The sequence below is a fragment of the Meriones unguiculatus genome, chromosome 20, assembly GCF_030254825.1.
Source record: "Meriones unguiculatus strain TT.TT164.6M chromosome 20, Bangor_MerUng_6.1, whole genome shotgun sequence".
Classification (NCBI taxonomy): domain Eukaryota; kingdom Metazoa; phylum Chordata; class Mammalia; order Rodentia; family Muridae; genus Meriones; species Meriones unguiculatus.
This window is the reverse complement of record NC_083367.1, coordinates 45364474-45385859: the sequence shown is the minus strand read 5'-3', so window position 1 is coordinate 45385859 and position 21386 is coordinate 45364474. Positions and strand designations below refer to the sequence as shown.

The 21386-nt window shown below is 46.0% G+C and overlaps 1 protein-coding gene and 1 long non-coding RNA gene across 2 annotated transcripts in view; both read right to left on the bottom strand.

Moving 5' to 3' along the window:
- Positions 1–21386, bottom strand: part of Mettl24 (methyltransferase like 24) — a 105384-nt gene that overhangs the window by 80299 nt on the left and 3699 nt on the right.
- On the bottom strand, positions 3214–20692 carry LOC132649435 (uncharacterized). Its single transcript, XR_009587871.1, has 5 exons — positions 20321–20692; positions 10896–11820; positions 6826–6989; positions 3871–4031; positions 3214–3529 (listed from the first exon to the last, which is right to left on the bottom strand). It is a non-coding gene; the product is annotated as an uncharacterized LOC132649435 (long non-coding RNA).

Below are 21386 nucleotides of genomic sequence, written 5' to 3'. Positions count from 1 at the left end.
AAGACTTCTAACATTCACGGCCCTGATATCCCAGAGAAGGATGAGGAAGAACACGGGGTATAAAAACAGCATTCAAAAAAATCATACTTGAAAAAAAAAATACATAAATCTAAAGCAACAAGGGGCTCAGCAAACCATAGGAGACACACACACAAAACTCCATGTGTGGGGCCTGAGGATACAGCTCAGTGGTAGAGCTTACGTAGTGCATCTGAGGCTTTAGGTTCAACACTCCCCAATCCTCAAGCTACTATAAACTCACAAAATGAAAGGATTTTACTTCAGTGCACATCATCAGCCTACTAACACTAAATAAAGACAATAGCAAGAAAAGAGCTGAGTCTGTGTTAATGCTCTAACCAGCAGGGCTGGTCAGGGACAGGAGCAACCCAGGCCACAGGGTACCCTTCCCCGGGATGCTCTGTGTCAGGACCCACGCCCACCTCACCTCCAGCAAGTCCATCTGCTAGCAGTCTCTGGCAGTGGCATCAGGGGTGCTGAAACCCACAGGCCGAGAGGCACTCCGAATCCTCGCCCCATCAATCTGCCACCCGGCATCATTACACAGAGTGTGGGCTGGGAGGCGAGGGATGAGGGAGCTAGAAATCAGATCATCCCTGACAGGAAAAAATGCACTATAACTCAGGCAGGCCCTGATAACTTTTAGGAAGGATAGAGAAAAGGACAAGGAAGAATAAACACTCTAGATTTATTTTCGAAGTTACTCTGCTAAGTTGGAAGAGGAGCCAAGCAAATTAGAGTGGCGCTTTGTTCTTAAACTGACGTCTTTAAGTTCCCCGTATTTTCTGTGCACGTTGAAATGGCTCCAATCTGGGTAAGATTGAACACCCCAAGGGAGAGCTAAGAGAAGAGAATGCCATGTATTTCTGGATTTTATCACAGGCGGTAAAAAGAGAAGCCAAATACCTGGAATAGATCCAGAGAGACCCAGAGGTTTCCACTAATTTGCATAATGTAGACGCTACACAGTATCTGCATACACAATGGGGACTCAAATGTCAAATCAGGGAGTTCATGGAGCCCGCATACCAACGAGGACAGGAGAGGGGCATGTCATTTCTTTCAGAAGTAAGCTTATATAAAAATGTTTGCCTAAGAAAGCAAATAGAAATTTAGAAAAGTATTAACCATATTTTTCAGGATTGTTTTTGCTGTCTGTCTGTCTGTCTGTCTGTCTCTCTCTCTCTCTCTCTCTCACACACACACACACACACACACACTTACACACACATGCACGCACACACACCCTTCTACATGCATACATAACGTTTTCCTAACATGCCAGGTACCAGAATTCTCGGAGCACAGCACCATCTAAGTCAACATCAATCTGCTGTGTCCATGGACTCACCTCATTCAGCATCCCCAAACAGACACCTTTCCTGAAAACATTAGCCTAGGGTAGAGGTCTGCAGTACCCCTACAAGACCATTTCCAAGCAAGTTGGCAAGGGGCAGGGCAGGAAAGACACTGTGTGGGGTGAGCATGGAGAAGGAAACTGGAAAGGCTATGAGCAGAGAAGGAAGTGGGGCTTTTTCTCCATACCTGCACCTCCCCGTCGGTTCAGCGAGGACCCACAGTGGCCCAGGGTCTCTTTGTTGACTCTCAACTACTTAAAGTCCTCAAACCTTAGGACTCAAGATGCAAGCTTTACAGCCCTAGCCACCAGGTGTAGGAATCGTGGCAGAAAGAATGCATCCAAGCACACATAGAATACTCAGGGAAACACAGAAATACAGAAAACCCAGGTCACCCAGCAGCCATGGCCACAGCTGGCAAGTGGGCCATACGCACACACAGCCACAGCAGCCACAAGCACGTACACTCAGGGCAAGCAAAGCCTTCCCTGGAAGCCAGCTGGAGACAATCTTCCACAAGGTAGAAAGGACATCTCAGGTAGGGATGAGGGAGAGAACCAAAGCCACCCAGGCCCTCAGCCAAGCCCTCACACCATTTACCATATGGTTAGGAATATCGCTGGTTTCCAGGCAAAGCTGTCACATGCTGTTGAAAATGTCATCAGCTGCACATAACTGTGCGTGTATGCGTGTGCGCATTTCTCGGTGTTAAGGGTGCATTCATTCACATGAACTCCTTTTCATTTTCTGTTGTCCACACTTCACAGCATTCCTATCAGCCATCTCTGGCCCTTAGAGACTGATAGGGTATTAGAAGCCTTGGGAAATCCTACCTGACAATTAGAGCTAAGGCTCTGCTTCTAGGACATTCTTTGTATGATTCTATATTTATAGGACATTTTTCTTCCTGAATGCACTATAAATTATAGTACCTCACACATTAGCAAAAGCCCAGGGGAAGGCTTTCTGTGGGAAAGTGCCAACAGTGTGAAACAAGGCAGGCAGAGAGCTGGCTGCACGCCTCAGAAACCAAAAGCACTTATCTTTCTCACTAAGTGCCCCTTTCGGAACATGAAGAATTGCTGCAGGAAGCAGGCCTTTCTGGGAGTCAGCTGTCATCTGCTTGTTGCTGCCTAACTCCGGACTTGGGTTTTCCGTTTGTTTTTTGTTTGTTTGTTGCTGCAAGAGGGTAAGATCCTCCAAAGTTGCAAGTGAATCTGCCAGCGGCCATGGCTTTTACACAGACCCTTTCCCCACTGCAGACGGGAAATATCAAAGAGTAGAGGGGACAGAGCATGCAAATAAATAGATCAGCTCTAAGCTGAGGAGGTCCTGTAAACATTTTTAATAGTACATCATCTTCTGCAAGATTGTGTCTCCTATATATTACCAAAAAAAAAAAGCTGTACCCATGAACTCTCAAAATTGGGTTGCCTGAACAAGACTAACAGAATGAAAATACAAGTTGGCATGCCAACATGGACGGTGGGGTGTGTGGAGGGGTGTTTTGCGAGGTCCCATATCCAGGTGAAGAGATGCAGGTGACGTACGCTTGCTGAGCGTACGTCAGGAGCGCCCACATAGGATGTCCAATCCCCACCGCTCAGCCACACACACACACACACACACACACACACACACAGGTATGTTTTATGAGCGAAGCTCAATGGACTCCGTTGGTTCTATATACATGTGTATAACAATTAAAGAAGATTTCGTGACTTTGGGAGAAGAGGACCCTGGAGGAACTGCAGAGGGGAGGGTGGCTCATGCAGGAGGTTCTCAAAAAATTATCAAGAAAGAAAAGTACAACTTTCTTTCACCAGGAAGAGCTTAAAACCTTTATTAAAAAAAAAAAAAAAAAAACCTTCAATATATTTAGAATACAGAAGACACAGTCTACTTCTGGCTTTAAATTTTACTTCTGTCATGTTTGTAGAGAATAATTGTCTTGAAAGGAGCCTCACGCATAACCCAGACCAACTCCTTCATGGTGTAATAAAAGAAGACGAAGTTCAAAGAGGCGAAGTGAGAAACCGGAGTCACGCGTAGGAGGTGCCGGCAGTGAAGCTTGGACAGCCCCACACTTGTTCTCCACGCTGTCTCCATCCCAGCTCGGCTTCTCTTCCCCACACATGGTTTTCTTCATCCTGTGCACAGGACGTGCTCGTGAAAACTTTAGAAGGGCCTCTCGGAAAAAAAAAAAAAAAAAAAAAAAAAAAAAACAGCAACCAGCCTGCACTGACAGATTCCTCAATGCAATGGGAACGAATTTAAGAAATTATTTATCCATAGGATATGGGCTACACAGCCAGGCGTGGTGGCACACGCCTTTAAACCCAGCACTCAGGGAGGCAGGGACAGTCAGATCGCTGTGAGTTCCAGGCCAGCCCTGTCTACAAAGCAAGTCCAGGACAGCCAAGGCTACACAGAGAAACACTATCTCAACAAACAAAAACAAAAAAGATATGAGACACACTAAGAAACTTACTAGTGAATCTGACAACGTTGTGGATAATGAATGCTGAGTAGTTAGAAAGGAGGGGTAAGCTGATCCAGGCCATGCTGGCAGAGGGTGATGATGATATCAGGGTCATGTGAGCCCCTGGATGACAGCAACAAGTAGGACTTTGCTTTTCATATCAACCCACACTGGATACGGAGCAAAGGTGAGAAATGGGAATTAGTTATCATAATCCTCTCAAATTTGAAATCCACCTGAACGCTTGTTACTGCAGCAGCACCTAGCCTTGTCCTGACTGACGCAGGCTGAAGAGATAAAAGACATTCAGTACCGTGAAGGCCACATATTCTATCTTGCCAGTGCCACACCTTCAGACTGAACAGAGGGTGAAGACAAACAACTGGCTGTGTAGAGATTCTTGGATGGGAGAAAGACAAGAAACACGACCAAAGACAATTGAATGCCACGGCTCAGAGGAGCGAGGGAACACTCGGAATAAACCCATAAGGAAATTTTGGCGACAATGCCAATCCTCCTGCCTGGTCTGTTTTCTAAGTGTATCTGAGCTGTACCACACCGAGCCAGGCCTCTTCCCTCCTGTCCAGAATCCTCTCCCTTATTCACGAGCCAGTTCAAATCCCACTTCTTCCTCCGGGTCTAGTGTTAGCCACACCCCACACTCAGAAGTCCTGATTCCTCAAGCCTGTGCAAAGTACACTGAGCAAGGCAGACTCTTCTCACTTAACTGTTTGGTAGGATCTGATGCAGGGGAATCGCTTTAACCAAACCACCAGCCTTAGGAAGACACCACGCATCTTGCTTCCCTTGCAGTCCCCCACAGAGCTAGTTTCCAAGGGACATTTTCACACTGGTTTAAATGCCAGAGAGAAAAGAACATGATATATCCTTTGGAGTTGAAAACAGCTTTTAAAAAATAATTAATTTGGGGGAAAATTCACTAACTGGGCTTACCTTAAGGTGGCTAAATAGAGCCGCTCTTTACTCAGACAGAAGTAAGTTGTTATGAAATCTGAGAGTCCTTGACTCCGTTCTGTTCACTTAAAAGTAAAAAGCAGAGGCTGGGGAGATGGCTCAGCAGTTATAGAGAGCACTTTCTGCCCTTCCGGAGAGCCCTGACTCTCAGCGCCCACGTGGTGGCTCACAATCAGCTCTTACTGAGTGCAGGGGATCCAGTGCAGGGGATCCAGTGCAGGGGATCCAGCACTGTCTTCTGGCCTCCTCAGGCACCAGGTGCGAACATAGTGCCCAGACATACATGCAGGCGAAGGATCCACACACATATAGATATTAAATGAATGTATTTTTTAAAATTCAGAGATGACAAGGAAATCAGCCAAACCCTCGAGGAAAAACTGCAGGAAAGCATTCCTGAGGATTTAAAACAGGTCGTGGAAGATTAGCGCCGTTGGGCTGAGGACATGGCTCAGCAATTAAAGTGTTTGCTGCGTGGCAGCAATTGGGAAGCTCAAAGTACAAATCCCCAAATCATGAGAAAATGGCAAGTAGGTGTGGCAGCCACTCCACACAGAATCGCGGGAGCAAGCTCACTAACTTCATTAGCCCAACGTCAGTCAAGCTCTGGACTCAAAGGAGAGGCCCTGCCTCAAAGAGCAAGGTGAAGGACTCCTGCTGTCAGCCTTGGGCCTCCACATTCGCGCACACGCGTTATCACCTGCACACATGCAAACATGCATGCACATGAATTTAAAAAAAATAAATAAATAAAAAGGGTTTGTGGGGGCTGGGGAGGGGGTAGCTCAGTGGTTACACTGATTTCCTGGGATGCTGAAGACCCTGGACTGGATCGCTCAGTACCACCCAAACCAGAAATTAGTTTCATAAAGTCTGAAAGGTTAAACACTTACAGCTACTTACATGCTAGTAGAAACGCTTTGGGAGGGTGAGTCAGGGAGGCTGAGACACAGTCTCACTATGTAGCTGAAGGCTGGCCTGCAATCACCCTGCCTTGGCCTCCAGAGTGCTGGAGCGCCAGGCAGACACCCCCACAGAGACACTCTAACCTGTCTCCACTGAAACCAGTTGATCGACACTGGAGTATCCCTGCCGTGCGCCCCTGCTGCTGACGGCTTCGTTTATTTTCGCCAGCAATCACTTCGTTTCTTCCCAGACCAGTTCACATCAGTTCTACAAGTTTTTTTGAAATGACAACTTAATTGATCATTAGGCAAGTCGGTGAAATGAGTGCGTGGAATAGAACAGGTTCACGGGCCTATAAAAATGAGGTCAGGGTGGAGGCTGGGAGACGGGTGGGGAGGTTATTGAGGTAGCGTGGGTAAAAATACCTGCCCAGCCCAAGGTAAATAAGGCAATTATATAAAAAAAAAAGTTGGGAAAGATTAGCTCCTTTCCAACAGGCTCGTGTGTTTGAAAGCTCAGCTTCCGGTTTGATGTGATGTTTGGGGAAGTTTAGGAAAGCTGCCGCCTCACTGGAGGAAGCGGATCACTGGAATATCACTGGCCTTGAGAGTTCTAGCCACCTGCTTTCACTACTGCTCTCCTGCTTCCTGGTTGGGGCCATGAACACCCCAATCTTCAGCAGCCATGCTCCTCTGTTATGCCTTCTCCACGGTGACAGACAGTAACCCCTGAGCCACAGAGGCAGGCCTTTCGGCCCTTAAGTTGCTTCTGGCAGGAATTGTGTCACGGTGACTTTTTTTTTTTTTAATGTATTTTTTTTTAACGTATGGGTGAATGAACTGTGAAAGTATATCCTAATTACTACGATCTGAAAGCATCCTGCACTTAAATTGCTTCGCGTGTATCAAGCTATTGCTCCATTTGAAGAAACCAAGTGGAAAGGGTGAGAGAGGTTGAGATGCAGTCTCAACGGGTTTTTGCAAGAAAGGTTGCAAAGTAAGATTGGCAAGTCAATGCACACGCACATTTGCAGCTGAAGGAGACTTTGCATGCGTGTGCCTCCCAGTTTATGGCTTTCCCTACCTTTTCTCTAACGGATCTAATTACTGCAAGTGGGTGAACGTGGGTACAAGGCTTCGACTCAGCTTGACACCTGGATAGTTGTGGAGGATGCGCAAATGCTCGTCAGAGACGGTGTGAGGCTATGGGCCCGCACAGAAAGACACCAGCCCCAGGTGAGTGTGCCGCTGAGGAAACAGAAACATAAATTAAACTGTGCACAAGGCGGAAGAGCTGGCCCACGCCTCCCTTTGCGTTTATTTTCACAAGAAATTGACTTTTTTCAACCTTCAAAAATTTGCTTAGCATTGACTAGTTTTATAATATAGAACAAGCGTTCGTTTACAAATGAAATAACACAAAAAAATCAATAGCAGGGAGGAGGCAGCGGTTTCTATTCTGACAAGAAAACACAGCAATTCTTCCCAGTGGAGCTTACAGAGGCCAAGGCAAACAGACCTGGCCCTCTGTAGGATGCCTATCACAGGGCCAGGAAGTGGTTAGCTGGGCCCAGCCTGCTGGGGAGCGGTCCCCAGGCCTTGCTCCCCAACAGCATGCTTCCACCTCTCAGGAGTTTCACTCACATCCAGCCCAGCCCCACAGGGAAAAGACTCCTTGCACGGGGGTCACTCTCCCAGAAAGAACACAGCCACCTCACCCTTATCTGTCCTTATCATAACCTAACACTCCCCTCCCTCAGAAGTGACCCTTCAGAGATGCCCGACCAGGTGAAGCCTCCGTGTTCCTGAAACCCCCAGGAGTCATTCTGAACCATCTCCACATTAAGAGCTTCCAGCCTGAGGAGGGCCACGACTCCCTACACGCCTTCACAAAGAAATTAATGGCTTCACCTGGTCAGGGGTTTCTGGGAAGGGTCATTCCTGAGGGAGGGGAGTGTTAGGTTAAGACAGAGCTGAGTGTGTGTGAGTATATCTGCCTCTGTGTGTGTCTATAAGCTTATGTGTGATGTTCAATGGTCTGCCAAGCCTTCTATAGTTTCCATCACGTGGTCCACGTCATGCTTTTGTAACTCAGCAACAGAAGTGAGGAAGCTCAGCCCCTGTCTCCACGGCCCTTTCATTGGCACCACACTGAGGACATCCGAGAAGGACCGAACACAAATGTACCCCTGCAGTCCCCACCCACACCCCCGTGCCTCCCCCCACCACACTCTGTTGTATCCTTTCCACTCCCTGCTTTTTCACTTCTTGCTGCAGACTGCAATCTGTTCCTATTTCCTCACTTCTATTTTTAAGTTGAATTTTTTTTGTTTCAAAATAGCTATAACCTAAGAATTCTTTGGATAAAAGACATAGAAAATTGACTTTCCAATGTCCCTTACCCAACTCCTTCCGTGTCTGTATGGTTTTGTTATTAAAGCATTAAAAAAAAAAAAGACCTTAAGAGCACTTTCTGGTTTTACTATGAAGTTAAGGACTGAACCAAACACACAGCTGCATATTTTAACTCTCAGTACCATGTCTTACCTATATTTTAAAAATAAAATCTATACATATACATAGTACATTTTTTCATGTTTTTTTTTTTTCTCCATGCTTCACCAGAACAAGGAAGAACGATGCTGTGTGTGTTAAATAAGTGTCAGTCTTCACTGGTGGCTCAGTTTGTGTAAATAAGAACATTCCTTGTCCAAGAATAAAACCCAGGCATCAGATTTTCCAAAACAATTCTCTGTATCCAGGGCACCCAAACACATTCAAGCCATTTCTGTTTCAAACTCATGTGGCTGGCTGTTCCTGACTGGGGGTCCTCTAAGAGCACATTAGTTCAATAAGACAGCTTTATTTTTTTTCTTTTTCTTTTATTTTTTTTACTATTTTTGTGCAAAATGAATATTCACCACCCAAAAGAACATTCCCCATCATAATTACATAATCAGTTCAATTTTGTTTTTAAGCAATGTAAGGCGTACTTGAAATTCTACCTAAGCAAAATAGCTAAAGCCAAAACTCAAAAATATATTAGTTGATTTGGAAGATATGTTAGACGCTTCACTTCCATACAGAATCTGCAATGTATAGAAACCAACCTATTTTTTTTTTTCCAATAGAGATTTCAACAGTAATAATTGATAGCAGAGAGTAGAAATGACACTAAATCTGACCTCAGCCGACCTGGGTCACGCTCTCATTTTATCTTGAACCAGGCTCCCAGTTGATGGCAGGGGAACAATGCCCATCGCACCCACAAGGCTACATAAAGCCCGCTTGAGGTGACAGCAGAGCAAGCCTTGCCAAGGCAGAAAGGGCCGTCTGGACTGCTACACAAACCATGGCAAATGCAGCAAGAAGTCGTTTGGATGAGAATGACGAGGAGGAAAGAGAGCCAGTGCAAGCAGAATAAGAAGTGGCTGTCTAAGAAGAGACGCAATGGGATGACAGACAAGCAGACACATTTGGTGCTCTTGTGCCATCCTTTCTGACAAAATTGGTGCATCAGTAGCCAGCAAGCTTATAACAAGGATACCTCGAGGTTCTCCTCCATCGGCAAACACAGGACTGGCCATGCCAGGCTCTGCACCGTGTTGCCAGGCCTGAAGAGCGGGGGGAGCTTCTGAGAGGCCATGGCAGGAGCCACAGAGACAGGCAAACACATGGACTGCATATCCCAACTGAACTTGGCCGTGCCGATCAATGAGTACCAGCAGGGTGGGGTGCCAGGGCCCTCTCGTGGTGGATTTATCTTTATCTGAGCAGGGCAGAGCACTGAACTTCATGTCTGTTACTCACCCATGGCCTTCTAGGAATTTTTTCAATTCACATTCCACAACATGCGCAACTTTGAAGGGTGGGATCCAGCAGGGTTTGTATGAACACAAGTTGCGCAGTTGCTACCACTGTCACCTCCAGAATACGTTCATCCTCTCAAAAAAAAAAAAAAATGTCCCCAAGGGCAATCATTCCTATCCCTCCACACACCTACCTTCTGAGGATATGTTTGTCATTGGTGGGCATATTTGTTAGAATGGAGTTCCTGGAATATGTGATATTTTGGTGACTGCTTCCTTTCACTTAACACAGTGTGCTTCAAGGTTTATTCACACTTTAGCATCTCCTTTCAATTCGTGAATAAGTTTTGTTTGATTGGCTAACCCACATTTTACAGATTTGTCCATCAGCCAAGAAACACTAGAGTGGTTTCTTATTTCTAGGCACTATAATATTGCTCTAAACATTCCTGCACATTTTGTGTACAAAAAAAAAAAAAAAAAGTTTTGTAAAGCTGGGAGATTGCTCAGTGGTTAGACCACTTACCACGCAAGCACAGGACCTGTGTTCAAGGCCTTGGAACCCATATAAAGCCAGGCACAGTAGCACACAGCTATAATCCCAGTGCTCCTCGGAGACATAGGAGGTGGGTACGGGGATGTCCCTGGAAACTCATGGGCCAGCCAGACTGGCCTTTGCAGCGGCCAACAACAAGAGACCCTGTCTCCAACAAGGTGAAAAGCAAGGCTAGATACTGGGGCAAGTCTTCTGGCCTCCACATGCATGCTGCAGCTGGGAGTCTAGTTCAACAGTAAACCCTTGTCTGGCACACACAAAGATCCGCATTCAGTCCCCATCCCCACCAAAGGAAAAGCACAGTTTTGCCTGCTGCCACTGTGGCAGAAGAACACATCGCTAGGGCCAGGCCTGCAGGAGCAGAGAGATAAATCACGCAAGCTTAAAGCAAATGAACAAAGCAAAAAGGGTATGGACCAGGAAGTTTGTTGTTAGGTCAAGAGAGGAGGCTTGTGTGTGAGAGACTGAACGTACAGCATGGAGGAAAAGCACTGGTGGGCCTCTGAGGGCAGGCAAGAACTATGTAGTGGGAACCTGAGAAGAAAGGACAGCCTTAACTAAGACACAACAGCCAGGAAAACGTTGAAGGATTGATTTTGGAGTGGTGTTTGCTCTGAACTGGATTGACCTCCCTAGGCCTGTGTTGGCGTCACCCTGGAAGATTAAAGAAGTGGGCAGTGCACTCCAGAGAAGAGATGCTGAACTAGCAGCAGGAAACACAGAGATGTGGACAGGAAAATGTAAGCCCCAGACGTTACCAGCATATCGTACAGAAGGAAAGATACCTACCTTTTCTGTGTGGCCCATGTCGTTCAAGTGTACGCATTAGGGGAAAGTTGACCCCAGACTTTGTCCAGCGACACTGTAGTTATATTAGGAAAAGTCAAGATCAGGTGCTAGTAGGCCAAGCCAGCTGTAAACCATGCGAATGCTCACTACGTGGCTATGGTCACATGACAAAGATCTTCAAGACATTAACCACCCAAATCCTTATTATGTGACTATGAACATTTTAGGACTTTATGGAGACAGTCTCCGGGATTCTCAGCGCCATGTTGGAAGTCTAGGGCCATTCTCCTCATTCAGCAGATGAGAAAAGTCTAGGATGGACATCTCCAAGATGTGGCAGCCCTGTGAAGAAGTTCTGTTTTCACCCCCACACCAAACAATCATACTTAGGTGGCCTGGGGCCACTGCTATAGCAGAGGTTGGCGAAACCGTTCTTTGAAAAGTCAGGTTCAGGGCGGGCGTGGCTCCAGCCCCCCTCCTTGGGCTAACTCTTCACAAGCCCCAGCTTGCTGTTCTGCATTTCTCCCTTTTCTTTCTGTGGATGCATAACTGACTTTGTGTCGCTGCGCCCGAGTTCCTGACAGAAGCAACTGAAGGGTTGATTTCCCTGGGGCTCCTGGTTTCCAAGGTGTTAATCTATAGAAAGATGTGGCAGAGTAGAGCAGATCCCATCGTGGCACCAGAATGCAGAGAAAAGGGAGCTAAGGGAAGAGGCCAAAGCAAGCACAGGCCCCCTAGACCCCAGGGATCTAATTCCTCTAGCGAGGCCATGGCTTCCTTGTGTGCAGGATGAAGACAATTCTAGCCGAGCACAATAGTGTCTTCCTGGCTCATTCAGTACATGTTGCTTGAAGGAATATTATTACCACAAACCAGACACAACACGGATACGTACGTAGTGTCTGATGCGTCGAGTTGAGCTTATCTTTAAAAGGCAAATAAAGTGCAGAATACAGTAACATTCACTCAGCATGGCTAAAACGTGGAAGACAAAAGCAGCAAAACAATTTATCAGCTAGCTTGTTAACCCTTGATCTCACCAGCTGGCCTCCCTTGAACTAAAGAAGCAATCGAGTGCTTATGGATGAAGCAGCGGATAGATTTGTAAACATTTTTTGAGGAAAAAAAAATATTGCAAAAGCTTGGAATTACATTGCAACACTAATACAAACCAAAATTATTCAACAACGGCACATTGTTTTTTTAAAAAAAAAAAACAAAACTTAAAATTAGTTTTAAGGAAACAAAATTGCAACAAATACTGACTTTCACACTCCTCAGGACACCATGACTGTAATTCCGTCTACCCTAGGCCCCCTACACATACCTAGCTGATGGGCAGCTTAGTCTTCATGTGGGTTCCCTCGTAAGGGAAGCAGGGGCTGTCTCTGACATGGACTCTGTTGCCTGGTTTTGGACCACTTTCCCCTGGTGGGACTGCCTTGTCCAGCCTCAGTGGAAGAGGATGTGCTCAGTCCTGATTCAAATTGATGGGCTGGGATGAGTTGTTGGGGAGGGGCTCCCCTTTTCTGAGGAGTAGAGAAGAGAGGATAGGAGGAAGAGGGAGGAAGGGTGGGACCAGGAGGAGAGGAGATGCTATGATCAGGATGTAAAGTGAACAAAAGAGGAGGAGGAGAGAAGAAGAAGAAGAAGAAGAAGAAGAAGAAGAAGAAGAAGAAGAAGAAGAAGAAGAAGAAGAAGAAGAAGAAGAAGAGGAAGAAGAGGAAGAAGAGGAAGAAGAGGAAGAAGAGGAAGAAGAGGAAGAAGAGGAAGAAGAGGAAGAAGAGGAAGAAGAGGAAGAAGAGGAAGAAGAGGAAGAAGAGGAAGAAGAGGAAGAAGAGGAAGAAGAGGAAGAAGAGGAAGAAGAGGAAGAAGAGGAAGAAGAGGAAGAAGAGGAAGAAGAGGAAGAAGAGGAAGAAGCCATCCACATGCCAGGACCCCTCCTAGTGCTTTCTCTACCTCCTCTCATTTCACCTTCACAGAATCCCTGTGAGTGATGTTCTACCAATCTTGTTTTGCAGAGGAAGAAACCAGGGGCTGGAGAGATGGCTCAGTGCTTGAGAGTGTTCACTGCTTTTGCAGGAACCCGGGTTCCTCCTTACATCTCCCAGCACCCACTCTTTGGTAGCTCATAGTCACAGCTGCTTGAAACTACAGCTCCAGGGTTGGTGGTTCCATCGCCCCTGGCCTTGGAGGGCACCTGCACTCACATACACATACCCAAAGGCCAACATGCACATCAACACATAATTTAAAACGTTAAAATTCAATCTTTTTTTTTTTAACAAACTAAAATTCAGAAAATGGCATCTCTTGCCTACATTCAACATGTATAGGATCAAAGTCTAACCATCTGACCTCAAGCATAAAAATAGAAGCCTTGGGCCTAACATATGCAGGATGCTGGGGTTAATTCCTGTCACAGGAAAGACCACGAGAGAAGCCAAAAGCCTGTCTCACAGGCATGCTACTTATATCAGAGTATTTACATGACATTTCAGTGAATGTCACCGGTACCCTAAGATCTCGTGTGTTATTATTATCCTCCCATACTCTACTCTCAAAACAGCTGGCAGAAAAACCACCTTCTGCAGCCTGAACTCTCTGAGTTCAGAATGAGCAGAGTTCTTAAGGGATCCCTTGTTCTACACTCAAAGTAGATGTGAAATAAACGGAATGGCCTGGTGTTATATTGTGCCTACAGGCCAGTGCTATAGACCTCAAGTACTAGTTCTGACGTGTAACCATGCTCTAGAAGCATATTTGGAAGTCTTTCCGTTAACTCTGGGTAAAAATGCAGAAATGGTCACCATGAAGATGGTTTGGGGCATGGCGATTGACTCCTTTTATTTGAAGCCTTCCACTCGTTAACATTCATGGCTTTTTATTTACTGATTCTGTATGTGTGTGCATCTGTGTGTGTGTGTGTGTGTGTGTGTGTGTGTGTGTGTGTGTGACCATGAGCGCATGCATGCTGGTCCTCTTGGAGGCCAGAAGAAGGCGTCAGATTCCCCCTGGAGCTGGAGTTACAGGCCTAATGAGGTGCCTACTGTGGGAACCAAACTCCAGTGCTCTAGAAGAACAACAAGCACTCTCCACTACTGAGCCATCTCTCCTGCACTTAACATTCATGGTTTTATTTAACCCTTTGCTTCCTCTGTCTGCCCAGAGCAGAGCCTAACATACGCGATGTCAACAAGAATCACTGTGTCTGTGGCTCTAGCACTTAATCTATACATTGTCTTTTTTTTTTTTTTTTTTTTTATTGCGGGGTCCTACTAAATTTAGACAATGTCTTGGGACTTCTGTTGCTGTGAAGGGACATCATGACCATGGCAACTCTCATAAAGGAAAACGTTTACTCGGGGCTGGCTTACAGTTCGGAGGTTTAGTCCATTAGCATCATGCCAGGAAGCATGGCAGCGTGCAGGCAGACGTGGTACTGAAGAGGTACCTGAGAGTTCTACATCCAGATCTGCAGGCAGCAGGAAGAGAGAGCAACACTGGGCCTGACTTGAGCATCTGAGACCTTCAAGCCCTCAGCAGTGACACGCTTCCTCCAACAGGGCCTCACTTCCTCATAGTGCCACCCCCTACGGGCCTACAGGAGATATTTTCATTCCAACCATGACAGACGGAGGCTACTTCATTTCAGACCTCAGCCCCTGAAAACAAACAACCGTGCTTTCTTCAACACTGTCGAACGTGCAGATCAGCAAGGAGCTCAAAGCATAGGCACAAACATGACCTAGACAATGCCCACACGGGCATTCTCAGTTGAAAGGTTACATTCTGTGAACCCAGTGTCTTGCTCACCAAACTGTCCAGCTGTCTTCTGGCACCTGGCAGGATGACACCACTGGCCTTGAGTAGCTCTGGACATTGTATTGTGTAAGAGAGAGAGATACGCCACTTCCTGGCATTTTTTTTTAAATGAATACTTAGGCTTACACATACATGCCTGCATAGGTTTATGCGTACCCTGTGCATACAGGAGGCCAGGGAAGCCAGACAGGGTATCAGATCCCCTAGAACTGGAGTCACTAGCAACTGCGAACTGCCTTGTGGGTGCTGAGAACTGAACCCAGGTACTCTAAAAGAACATGGGTGCTGAGCCATCTTCCCAGCCCCAAAGCTAGATCTTTAAATAATATAAGGCAAGGCTCATTAGAACACCCAGCCCTAAGCTCAGGTGAATGGAGAAATATGGCTGCACTTTCAGCCTGGAATCCTTGGGGAGGCCAATTGCAGCACAGAGCAGCATGACACACTCCTGTCCAACTCATAAAGAAGCATGGCCAGGCCAGAAGTGACCTACCCTGACACTGGACCGCTATTTGTGACAGCAGCATGCACTTCTCGCCTCCTTCCTGAAACCCCAGGCAAACGGCACTGTGAAACATGGTTTGGTGTCTCTAGAGATGAGTTAGCAGATCTGTGTAATTCAGTGTCTGAAACTGAATGCTATCATCTTGTCAGGGAAAGATCCCTGGGCCCATAGTTCACTCAGCCCCCAATCATCGTGTTCCAAAACCTGAATTAAACAGACCCAGGCAAAACTGAAAAGGGAGAGTTATAGCCATAACCTTCCAGTGTGCCAGCTCTAATTTACTGCTCTGTCAAGGTTCTTCGCTGTAAACAACAGAAACCACTCTAGCTAGTTAAGCAGAAAGGGGATTGATTAAAGATTTATTGGCTTACAGACACGCAAGGGCAGGAACAGCACCTTCAGACACACTGGTATAGACTGAACTGCCTCACCACTTCTGTACCCACCACCGTGGGTACAGAAGCCACGAACCTACCATTTCCCCATCCTTAGACCCCTGGCCTCAGCTATGCTCGTACCATCTGCTTCTTTATGTCTGTAAAGTACAATCCAGTCTGAAGGGTGATGCCCAGGTCCTCTGAGGGAACATCAGGTGCAAGGAAAACTGGGGAAATGTTCTCTTAGAGAAGTAGATAGTTCTGCAAACAGGGAGAATGAGGAGGAGGAAGAGGAGGAGGAGGAGGAGGTGGAGGAGGAAGACACAGCCAACACAAACAGTTGGTTCCCACTACGATCTGATATGGGAGCTTCTGGATAGCTGAGGTATTCATGCTCACTGTAGCCTCTGCTTGATTTCTCAGAGCCTTCCCGGCTTCTGTATTTCTTCTTTGTCATCCAGACTTTCATCCAACCAGTCTCTGGTTTTACTAGTTTTGACCTGGTCTGTCGCTCGTAACCCAAGTCCTAACTGACACAGAAGTAGCCTTACACTAAGGAGTCTTAAACTAGCCAGTTAGAACGAAGGCTGTAAAGATGTAAATGCACTGGGCAATAATTCGGATGTTTTTTGAAAAGTAACTTCATTAACAAACAACAAAAAATAATTTAAGTATCATTAAACCCTAGTTTGGGTTGAAGAACCTAAATTGTGATGATGGCCCAACTATTTCTATTTGTTTTTCTACCACAAGTCCTCGCAAATAACTTTTTGGGGGGAAAAAAAGAAGAAGAAGTGAAAGGAGAGAGAAAAGAAATGGAGAGGTAGAAGAATGAATGGAAGACAACATACAGTTTCTATGTATACATACCTACAGAGTGAAACATCTTGTGCCCCGAGTGCCGGCTTCCTGCCCAGTACTACCTGGAAGTAGGGTTATAATAGACAGGGGCTGGAGGGATGACTCACTGGATAGAATGCTTGCTACTCAAGCATAAGGTCCCAAGTTCAGATCCCCCACATCCATGAAAAAAGCTGAGTATCACATACCCATAATTCTAGCACAGGAAGCCAGAGACAGAAGGATCTCAGGAACTTGCTGGCCAGCCAGTCCAGCCAATAGGTGAATACCAGATTTAGGGAGAGACCCTGTCTCAAAATTGAGGTTGGGGGCAGGGCTAGAGATATGGCTCCATGGTTCAGAACACTTGCTGCTCCTCTAGAATTGGTTCAATTGCTAGCACCCACAACCTACCAGCTCACAACTGCCTATAACTCCATTACCAGGAGATCCAGTGCCTCTGACTGGCTTCCTCTGGCACCAGGCCTGAACTTGGTGCATACATACATCCATGCAAGCAAAACACTCATACACAGAAAATAAAAATAAGTAAATCTTTATTTTTAAAAAGGCAAAGCAATAGAGGAAGACAATTTACCAACCTCAGGATGCCACATGGGAACACACAATGCATGCAGAGCAAAGAATGCCATTAATGAGTAAATAAGAAAGAAAGAAAGATAGCCAGAGATGTACATAACTACATAAACTCACATATAGAGGACAGGTTCTGGGATCAGTAAAAAAAAAAAAAAAAAAAAAAAAAAAAAAAAACAGAACAAAACAAAAATAAGAATGTATTTCTAGAGCCCAGGTCTAAGATTTCCCAAATGGACCAATTAAAATAACATAAAATAGGAGAAAAAAAAATGTCTAAGGTAAAACTGCAAAAATAATACTGAGTAGTTAGGGAAAGGGAAGGACTCGGCTGTTCAGGGTAACTTAGTGACAGTTTCTGTCTAAGAATGGCTTCCAGGACAGGAGATGACCCTGTGCTGTTTTTAGAACAAGTGGTCAGAGCTGGCCCATTCAAAGTGGATATCAGAGAGCTAGCTCCAGACTAGAGCAAGGAGAGCCACCTTCTGGGGGCCTTCAGAAAGGAAGACAGCGGAGTTTTCTGGACAGCCCCCCTCTTCCAAAAGGAAGTGATGGAACTCTTCCCCCAGCTCGGGGAGGAATCTCTACCATTTCCCGATACACCTCTTCAATGCTTCTCTTTTGCTCCCCATTCTGCCTTGTTTTCGTTAATTCAGGCAAGACTTAAATAATTTTTTTAAATAATTGATGTGTTTTCTTGTCTAAAAACCAAAACCTGGGTGTTTGGTTGTTGCTATAAAACCCAAAAGAGCACTACTTTGAGTCAATATATTTCCTTACAAACACCTTCCCCAGTAGCTACTTCTGGCTCTGGGTGATTCATCTGTTTCCCCTACTTTCTCACTCCTGGGACAAAATGCCAGTGGAAGCAAGTTAAAGCAAGAAGTATTGGCTCTGGCTCATGGCTTCAGAGGGTACCATCCATCTTGAGTTTTTTCTATCCATGCAAGGATATCTTTGCAGGCCTTCTGTTTCTGAGGAGTTGGGATCTTTGTTCATGAGACACAGGAAGTAACAGGAGCCTGCTTCATTTAGCATGAGAGAGGGTGTCAGCAGAGCAATCTGCCAGCAGTGATAAGCATCTTTTTAAATAGCTCCCGGGTCCCCTGGATATGCCACAGTGGACCCATTGGTGTCCTGTGGAGATTTCTGGTAAAGGAGGGTGGGTACCATCCATCACAGGTAGCATCCATTGTGGATGTCATCCATCATGTGTATCATCCATCGTCATGGATACCACCCATCGTGGGTACCATCCTCCATGGGTACCATCCAGTATGGGTACCGCCCATCGTGGTGAGGAAAGCACAAAAGAAGGGACGGCAAAGAGGTGTCACAGGATCACACACTGGGTTTCCTCTCATCTCTGCAAATCAGGGTCAGGAAGCAGAGAGCAAGGAACATTGGTTCCCATAGTCTTGGGCATTTGAACACTCGGTCTCCAGTTGGTTAAGTTTGGGAGGTGAGGCCTGGATGTAGGAACTATGTTTCTGGGGGCAGGATTTGAGAGTCAGAAGCCTAATCTACTTCCAGTTTACTGTCTGTGTGGGGCTTACACTAACGGAGCTGAGCTCTTAGCATTCTACTCTAGCTGCCATACCTGCTGCTTCCTGCCATGCCTCCCTTCCAGGATGGACTCTAACCTTCTGGAACCATAAGCTCAAATAAATTCTTTCTTCTGTAAGTTGCCATGGTGGCGGTGGTGTTTTAATCACGGCAACAGAAAAGCAACTAATGTCCCTGCGTCTGTCTGGTTTTCTCGGTCCCCAGCCCATGGGATGGTGCCCCCCTCCATTCAGAATGGGTCTTCCCTTCCCAGCAAATCCTCTGTGGTGATGCCCTCACAGATACACCCCCAAAGGATGTCTCCTACATAAGTCTAAATCCAACCAAGTTGACTTTGAAGGTTAACCATCGCACCCTCTTTCTGAAAAACAGCAGTCCAAGGACCTCTCCTTTTTTTTTTTGCATATGGTAAGGATATGTCATACTGTCAAGGAGCTTAAAAAGTATTAGCTTTACTTGTCACTTTTTAGGAAAAAAACAACTTTGCTCATTGAGAGTATTTGGCTCAGGGTTGTAATTTCAAATACCCTCTGAGATCATGAAGGTAAAGTGAATGGAGAGAGTGATTAGCTGTATCCCACCGAGTTCCCCATCTAAAGACATTTGCATTAGCGTATAGTAAGGCTTAGTGCTGGAGGCCACTGTTTACTTGTCTAGAGATATTTACATTACAGTATAGGTATAGGTACAGTATAGGGCTCAATAGAAGAGCCTGTGCCCATCATGTATGAACTCTGAGTTTAATCCCCACTTGTAGAAAAAAAGTGTTACAGGGTTCAAATTCATTGACTATATTTACCCCTCTAGTAACTAACAGTCTAGCTTGCTATTAGTTTAAATTACATATGGCCCTAGATTGTAAGGCTTCTAAAACTCAATTTTCTTTCAGTCACTTGAGCAAGATAGAAATGCTTGTTGGAGAGCAAATTTTCCCACCCTCCTTTACCAGAAACCTCCACAGGACACTGATGGGTCCACTGTGGCATACCCAGGGGGCTCAGGCGCTGTTTGAAAAGATGTTTATCACTGCTGGTGGATTGCTGTGCTGAGGCTCAGCTCATGATAAGTGAAGCAGACTCCAGTTACTTCCCTTGTCTCCCAGAACAAAGAGCAGAACTTCTCAGAAACATAAGGCCTGCAAAGGTATCATTGCACAGATGGAAAATCTCAAGGCCCCTCCACCCGTGACAGTCTCCCATTTAGCTAGGAGGCCCTGATTCTCTTCACGAACTGAGAAGGGAAACTCAATTCCATTCGAGAAAACTGGCAGGTCATTTTTCTCCTTGGAGAAAATGGACTGCACAAATTATACGCAAGAACCTAAAATCTCCGCCACCGGCAGCTGGAAAACAACAGAGGCTCCATTAGCAGCCCTCTGCCCACAGGCCACTCTCCAAGAAACTAACTGCAGGGTTTGGGTGGAAACAGAGCCCTGGTCCCCACTGAAGGCACATCAAAATTTGTAATAAAAACCCGCTTTTTGAAATGAAAGTAAGCAACTGCTATTTCACACCCACATGCTGCTGGAGCTCACTCAATTACTCTCCACTGACTTTGTTTCAGATGAAAATGTTCGGCTTTCTGTGGGCAGAGGGAGGGGGCTGACGCATGCTGCTCCCTGTACGTCAGAAGTATGGGTACATATGCAAAACCGGAGGGGCTGGACATGACTGCTGAGCTCCAAGATTGTCACAACCAAAAGGGGCAGTGCTCACCTGCCATCTGTCATCCTTCTTCATGTCCCAAGGCTCAAAGATCAGAACTCCTGATGTGCAAAAGGACTTCATATTGAGAGCTAGTCCTATACAGCTTGAAAAGGGGGTGGGGTGGGGAAGGAGGGAGCCCATCAAAGGAGGACTATGTCCTCTCTGTGTGTCACGGGAACTCAACCTACTGGAAACAGTAAGGGCTCTTAAGGCATAGTTCTGGAGGGCACAGCATGCCAATTCCCCATGTAGCTGACAACTACAGAATTAGAAAACTAAGGATGACAAGAAGTAAGACCACATTTGCCATTTGGTTTTCCAGAAAAGAAAACAGTCCCCCCCCCTACGCATGAGCATGCACACTCACACTGTTCCAAAGGATCTGTAACTCACCAGCCAAGACAGCAGCCACACGTTGCTGGGTTCTATAGCTCAGTGACTCACGTCACTTTTCTTGCCAGCATATTAAATGTCAAGTGACATAGCTCTGAAAAGGCATTTCTTCTAGAAGCCTGATGCTGAATTAAGTATCTCCGGAACAAGCGAGACCTAGAGCTTCAAAAGCTGCTTCCTTGTAGGTGGACTCTCAACCTTGTAAGGGGTACCAGATGCACCCCAAAAGTACCTAAGAAGCCTAAGTCACAGAGACCACATCTAACCGTCTGTGAATCAGTCTTCAGGCATGTGAACCATAAACGCCTAGTTAAGAAAGAAAACAACAGCAGAACCCAGAAACAAGCAGGAAACAGGAAGTAAAGAAAGGCACGTCAGTGATGTTTTAACGCCCATGTACTGTTTAGAGACTACACACACTGATGAGATGCGCTGAGCCTGTAATGTGCAGAAATGAACAAGATCGTCCAAGATTGCTCCAAGATTGTCACACTCAGAAGATGCAGTGCTTACCCGCCATCTGTCACCTGGTCTCATCTCCCAGCTCAAAGATTAGAACTCTTGATGTGCAAGGGGACCTCATATTTAGAGCTAGACACTGCTTCAAAAAGGAGGGTGGAGGAAGAGGAAGCGAATCACAATAGAACTATGTCCTCTCTGTCTCTCTTTGTCTCTCTGTCTC